Below are 7,077 nucleotides of genomic sequence, written 5' to 3'. Positions count from 1 at the left end.
TGAGCTAGGACCTTAAGATTCTGCATGAAAGGAGGACTAGCAGCCGAGTAGCACGGGAGAATGTGAAAAGTGTTCATATGTAGTAAAAACCTGAGAAATTCGTCCGTTTTCGTCATTTGTTATCGAATCGACTTAAAGCCAGATCGTCACATTGGCCGCTCTTCTCTCTGAAACGGTTGTACTTATCGTCTGCGAAGCTATGTCACGTGCTGCGGTATGCGGAGACACTAAAATCACCACAGTAGAACACAGATGAAGCTTCTAAGTTGATGTAATGTGCAGTAAGAAGTAGTACAATTCGCGTTTTAGGTATCGATTATTGACTTTTTAGCTGGCTTTGGTGCCTTGGACATGAGCTAGGACCTTAAGATTCTGCATGAAAGGAGGACTAGCAGCCGAGTTGCACGGGAGAATGTGAAAAGTGTTCATATGTAGTAAAAACCTGAGAAATCCATCCGTTATCGTCATTTGTTATCGAAACGACTTAAAGCCAGATCGTCACATTGGCCGCTCTTCTCTCTGAAACGGTTGTACTTATAGTCTACAAAGCTATGTCGCGTGTTGCCGTAGGCGGAAACAGGAACAGCACCATAGTAGAACACAGATGAAGCTTCTAAGTTGATGTAATAGCCAGTAAGAAGTAGTACAATTCAAGTTTTAGGTATTGATTATTGACTTTTTAGCTAGCATTTGTGCCTTGGACATGAGCTAGGACTTTAAGATTCTGCATAAAAGGAGGACTAGCAGCCGAGTTGCATGGGAGAATGTGAAAAGTGTTCATATGTAGTAAAAACCTGAGACATCCGTCCGTTTTCGTCATTTGTTATCGAATCGACTTAAAGCCAGATCGTCACATTGGCCGCTCTTCTCTCTGAAACGCTTGTACTTATCGTCTGCGAAGCTATGTCACGTGCTGCGGTATGCGGAGACACTAAAATCACCACAGTAGAACACAGATGAAGCTTCTAAATTGATGTAATATGCAGTAAGAAGTAGTACAATTCGCGTTTTGAGTATCGATTATTGACTTTTTAGCTGGCTTTGGTGCCTTGGACATGAGCTAGGACCTTAAGATTCTCCAATAAAGGAGGACTAGCAGCCGAGTTGCATGGGAGAATGTGAAAAGTGTTCATATGTAGTAAACACCTGAGAAATCCATCCGTTATCGTCATTTGTTATCGAAACGACTTAAAGCCAGATCGTCACATTGTTCGCTCTTCTCTCTGAAACGGTTGTACTTATCGTCTACAAAGCTATGTCGCGTGTTGCCGTAGGCGGAAACAGGAACAGCACCATAGTAGAACACAGATGAAGCTTCTAAGTTGACGTAATAGCCAGGAAGAAGTAGTACAATTCAAGTTTTAGGTATCGATTATTGACTTTTTAGCTGGCTTTGGTGCCTTGGACAAAAGCTAGGACCTTAAGATTCTGTATGAAAGGAATACTAGCAGCCGATTTGCATGGGAGAATGTGAAAAGTGTTAATATGTAGTAAAAACCCGAGAAATCCGTCCGTTTTCGTCATTTGTTATCGAATCGACTTAAAGCCAGATCGTCACATTGGCCGCTCTTCTCTCTGAAACGCTTGTACTTATCGTCTGCAATGCTATGTCGCGTGCTGCGGTATGCGGAGGCACTAAAAGCACCATAGTAGAACACAGATGAAGCTTCTACATTGATGTAATAGCCAGTAAGAAGTAGTACAATTCAAGTTTTAGGTATCGATTATTGACTTTTTAGCTGGCTTTGGTGCCTTGGACATGAGCTAGGACCTTAACATTCTGCTTGAAAGGAGGACTTGCAGCCGAGTTGCATGGGAGAATGTGAAAAGTGTTCATATGTAGTAAAAACCTTAGAAATCCGTCCGTTTTCGTCATTTGTTAAGGAATCGACTTAAAGCCAGATCGTCACATTGGCCGCTCTTCTCTCTGAAACGGTTGTACTTATCGTCTGCAAAGCTATGTCGCGTGCTGCGGTATGCGGAGACACTAAAAGCACCATAGTAGAACACAGTTGAAGCTTCTAAGTTGAAGTAATAGCCAGTAAGATGTAGTACAATTCAAGTTTTAGGTATCGATTATTGACTTTTTAGCTGGCTTTGGTGCCTTGGACATGAGCTAGGACCTTAACATTCTGCATGAAAGGAGGACTAGCAGCCGAGTTGCACGGGAGAATGTGAAAAGTGTTCATATGTAGTAAAAACCTTAGAAATCCGTCCGTTTTCGTCATTTGTTAAGGAATCGACTTAAAGCCAGATCGTCACATTGGCCGCTCTTCTCTCTGAAACGGTTGTACTTATCGTCTGCAAAGCCATGTCGCGTGCTGCGGTATGTGGAGACACTAAAAGCACCATAGTAGAACACAGATGAAGCTTCTAAGTTGATGTAATAGCCAGTAAGAAGTAGTAGCATTAAAGTTTTAGGTATCGATTATTGACTTTTTAGCTGGCTCTGGTGCCTTGGACATGAGCTTGGACCTTAAGATCCTGCATTAAATTAGGACTAGCAGCCGAGTTGCACGGGAAAATGTGAAAAGTGTTCATATGTAGTAAAAACCTAAGAAATTCGTCCGTTTTCGTCATTTGTTATCGAATCGACTTAAAGCCAGATCGTCACATTGGCCGCTCTTCTCTCTGAAACGCTTGTACTTATCGTCTGCAAAGCTATGTCGCATGCTGCGGTAAGCTGAGACACTACAAGCAGCATAGTAGAACACAGATGAGGCTTCTAAGTTGATGTAATAGCCAGTAAGAAGTAGTACAATTCAAGTTTTAGGTATCGATTATTGACTTTTTAGCTGGCTTTGGTGCCTTGGACAAAAGCTAGGACCTTAACATTCTGTATGAAAGGAATACTAGCAGCCGATTTGCATGGGAGAATGTGAAAAGTGTTAATATGTAGTAAAAACCCGAGTAATCCGTCCGTTTTCGTCATTTGTTATCGAATCGACTTAAAGCCAGATCGTCACATTGGCCGCTCTTCTCTCTGAAACGCTTGTACTTATCGTCTGCAATGCTATGTCGCGTGCTGCGGTATGCGGAGGCACTAAAAGCACCATAGTAGAACACAGTTGAAGCTTCTACATTGATGTAATAGCCAGTAAGAAGTAGTACAATTAAAGTTTTAGGTATCGGTTAATGACTTTTACCCTTCTTTGGTGCCTTGGACACGAGCTAGGAAATTAAGATTTTGCATGAAGGAGGACTATCAGCCGAGTTGCACGGGAGAATGTGAAAAGTGTTCATATGTAGTAAAAACCTGAGAAATCCGTCCGTTTTCGTCATTTGTTATCGAATCGACTTAAACCAGATCGTCACATTGGCCGCTATTTTCTCTGAAACGGTTGTACTTATCGTCTTTAAAACTATGTCGCGTGTTGCGGTATGCGGAGAAACTAAAGGCACCGTAGTAGAACACAGATGAAGCTTCTAAGTTGATGTAATAGACAGGAAGAAGTAGTACAATTCAAGTTTTAGGTATCGATTATTGACTTCTTAGCTGGCTTTGGTGCCTTGGACATGAGCTAGGACCTTAAGATTCTGCATGAAAGGAGGACTAGCAGCCGAGTTGCACGGGAGAATGTGAAAAGTGGTCATATGTAGTAAAAACCTTAGAAATCCGTCCGTTTTCGTCATTGTTATCGAATCGACTTAAAGCCAGATCGTCACATTGGCCGCTCTTCTCTCTGAAACGGTTGTACTTATCGTGTGCAAAGCTATGTCGATTTCTGCGGTATGCGGAGACACTAAAAGCACCATAGGAGAACACAGATGAAGCTTCTAAGTTGTTGTAATAGCCAGTAAGAAGTAGTACAATTCAAGTTTTAGGTATCGATTATTGACTTTTTAGCTGGCTTTGGTGCCTTGGACATGAGCTAGGACCTTAGGATTCTGCATGAAAGGAGGACTAGCAGCCGAGTTGCACGGGAGAATGTGAAAAGTGTTCATATGTAGTAAAAACCTGAGAAATCCATCCGTTTTCGTCATTTGTTATCGAATCGACTTAAAGCCAGATCGTCACATTGGCCGCTCTTCTCCTGAAACGGTTGTACTTATCGTCTGCAAAGCTATGTCGCGTGCTGCGGTATTCGGAGACACTAAAAGCACCATAGTAGAACACAGATGAAGCTTCTAAGTTGATGTAATAGCCAGTAAGATGTAGTACAATTCAAGTTTTAGGTATCGATTATTGACTTTTTAGCTGGCTTTGGTGCCTTGGACATGAGCTAGGACCTTAGGATTCTGCATGATTGGAGGACTAGCAGCCCAGTTGCACGGGAGAATGTGAAAAGTGTTCATATGTATTAAAAACCTGAGTCATCCGTCCGTTTTCGTCATTTGTTATAGAATCGACTTAAAGCCAGATCGTCACATTGGCCGCTCTTCTCTCTGAAACGGTTGTACTTATCGTCTGCAAAGCTATGTCGCGTGCTGCGGTATGCGGAGACACTAAAAGCACCATAGTAGAACACAGATGAAGCTTCTAAGTTGATGTAATAGCCAGTAAGAAGTAGTACAATTCAAGTTTTACGTATCGATTATTGACTTTTTAGCTGGCTTTGGTGCCTTGGACATGAGCTAGTACCTTAAGATTCTGCATGAAAGGAGGACTAGCAGCCGAGTAGCACGGGAGAATGTGAAAAGTGTTCATATGTAGTAAAAACCTTAGAAATCCGTCTGTTTTCGTCATTTGTTATCGAATCGACTTAAAGCCAGATCGTCACATTGGCCGCTCTTCTCTCAGAAACGGTTGTACTTATCGTCTGCAAAGCTATGTCGCGTGCTGCGGTATGTGGAGACACTAAAAGCACCATAGTAGAACACAGATGAAGCTTCTAAGTTGATGTAATAGCCAGTAAGAAGTAGTAGAATTCAAGTTTTAGGTATCGATTATTGACTTTTTAGCTGGCTTTGTTGCCTTGGACATGAGCTAGGACCTAAGATTCTGCATGAAAGGAGGACTAGCAGCCGAGGAGCACGGGAGAATGTGAAAGGTGTTCATATGTAGTAAAAGCCTGGGAAATTCGTCCGTTTTCGTCATTTGTTATCGAATCGACTTAAAGCCAGATCGTCACATTGGCCGCTCTTCTCTCTGAAACGCTTGTACTTATCGTCTGCAAAGCTATGTCGCATGCTGCGGTATGCTGAGACACTAAAAGCAGCATAGTAGAACACAGATGAGGCTTCTATGTTGATGTAATAGCCAGTAAGAAGTAGTACAATTCAAGTTTTAGGTATCGATTATTGACTTTTTAGCTGGCTTTGGTGCCTTGGACATGAGCTAGGACATTAAGATTCTGCATGAAAGGAAGACTAGCAGCCGAGTTGCAGGGGAGAATGTAAAAAGTGTTCATATGAAGTAAAGACCTGAGTAATCCGTCCGTTTTCGTCATTTTTTATCGAATCGACTTAAAGCCATATCGTCACATTGGTCGCTCTGCTCTCAGAAACGGTTGTACTTATCGTCTGCAAAGCTATGTCGCGTGTTGCCGTAGGCGGAAACAGAAAAGCACCATAGTAGAACACAGATGAAGCTTCTAAGTTGATGTAATAGCCAGTAAGAAGTAGACCAATTAGAGATTTAGGTATCGATTATTGACTTTTTAGCTGGCTTTGGTGCCTTGGACGTGAGCTAGGACTACAAGATTCTGCATAAAAGGAGGACTAGCAGCCCAGTTGCACGAGAGAATGTGAAAAGTGTTCATATGTATTAAAAACCTGAGACATCCGTCCGTTTTCGTCATTTGTTATCGAATCGACTTAAAGCCAGATCGTCACATTGGCCGCTCTTCTCTCTGAAACGGTTGTACTTATCGTCTGCAAAGCTATGTCGCGTGCTGCGGTATGCGGAGACACTAAAAGCACCATAGTAGAACACAGATGAAGCTTCTAAGTTGATGTAATAGCCAGTAAGAAGTAGTACAATTCAAGTTTTAGGTATCGATTATTGACTTTTTAGCTGGCTTTGGTGCCTTGGACATGAGCTAGGACCTTAAGATTGTGCATGAAAGGAGGAGTAGCAGCCGAGTTGCAGGGGAAAATGTGAAAAGTGTTCATATGTATTAAAAACCTGAGAAATCTGTCCGTTTTCGTCATTTGTTATCGAATCGACTTAAAGCCAGATCGTCACATTGGCCGCTCTGCTTTCGGAAACGGTTGTACTTATCGTCTGCAAAGCTATGTCGCGTGTTTCCGTAGGGTTATACAGGAAAAGCGCCATAGTAGAACACAGATGAAGCTTCTAAGTTGATGTAATAGCGAGTAAGAAGTAGTCCAATTCAAGTATTAGGTATCGATTATTGACTTTTTAGCTGGCTTTGGTGCCTTGGACATGAGCTAGGACCTTAAGATTCTGCATGAAAGGAGGACTAGCAGCCGAGTAGCACGGGAGAATGTGAAAAGTGTTCATATGTAGTAAAAACCTAGAAATTCGTCCGTTTTCGTCATTTGTTATCGAATCGACTTAAAGCCAGATCGTCACATTGGCCGCTCTTCTCTCTGAAACGGTTGTACTTATCGCCTACAAAGCTATGTCGCGTGCTGCGGTATGCGGAGACACTAAAATCACCATAGTAGAACACAGATGGAGCTACTAAGTTGATGTAATAGCCAGTAAGAAGTAGTACAATTCAAGTTTTAGGTACCGATTATTGACTTTTTAGCTAGCTTTGGTGCCTTGGACATGAGCTAGGACCTTAAGAATCTGCATGAAAGGAGGACTAGCAGCCGAGTAGCACGGGAGAATGTGAAAAGTGTTCATATGTAGTAAAAACCTGGGAAATTCGTCAGTTTTCGTCATTTGTTATCGAATCGACTTAAAGCCACATCGTCTTATTGGCCGCTCTTCTCTCTGAAACGCTTGTACTTATCGTCTGCAAAGCTATGTCGCATGCTGCGGTATGCTGAGACACTACAAGCAGCATAGTAAAACACAGATGAAGCTTCTAAGAATGTAATAGCCAGTAAGAAGTAGTACAATTCAAGTTTTAGGTATCGATTATTGACTTTTTAGCTGGCTTTGGTGCCTTGGACATGAGCTAGGACCTTAAGATTCTGCATGAAAGGAGGTCTAGCAGCCGA

This window comes from Schistocerca gregaria, unplaced genomic scaffold, assembly GCF_023897955.1.
Source record: "Schistocerca gregaria isolate iqSchGreg1 unplaced genomic scaffold, iqSchGreg1.2 ptg000327l, whole genome shotgun sequence".
In the NCBI taxonomy this organism is placed as follows: Eukaryota; Metazoa; Arthropoda; class Insecta; order Orthoptera; family Acrididae; genus Schistocerca; species Schistocerca gregaria.
The sequence above is the reverse complement of the archived record's forward strand: the minus strand, read 5'-3'. Positions refer to the sequence as shown.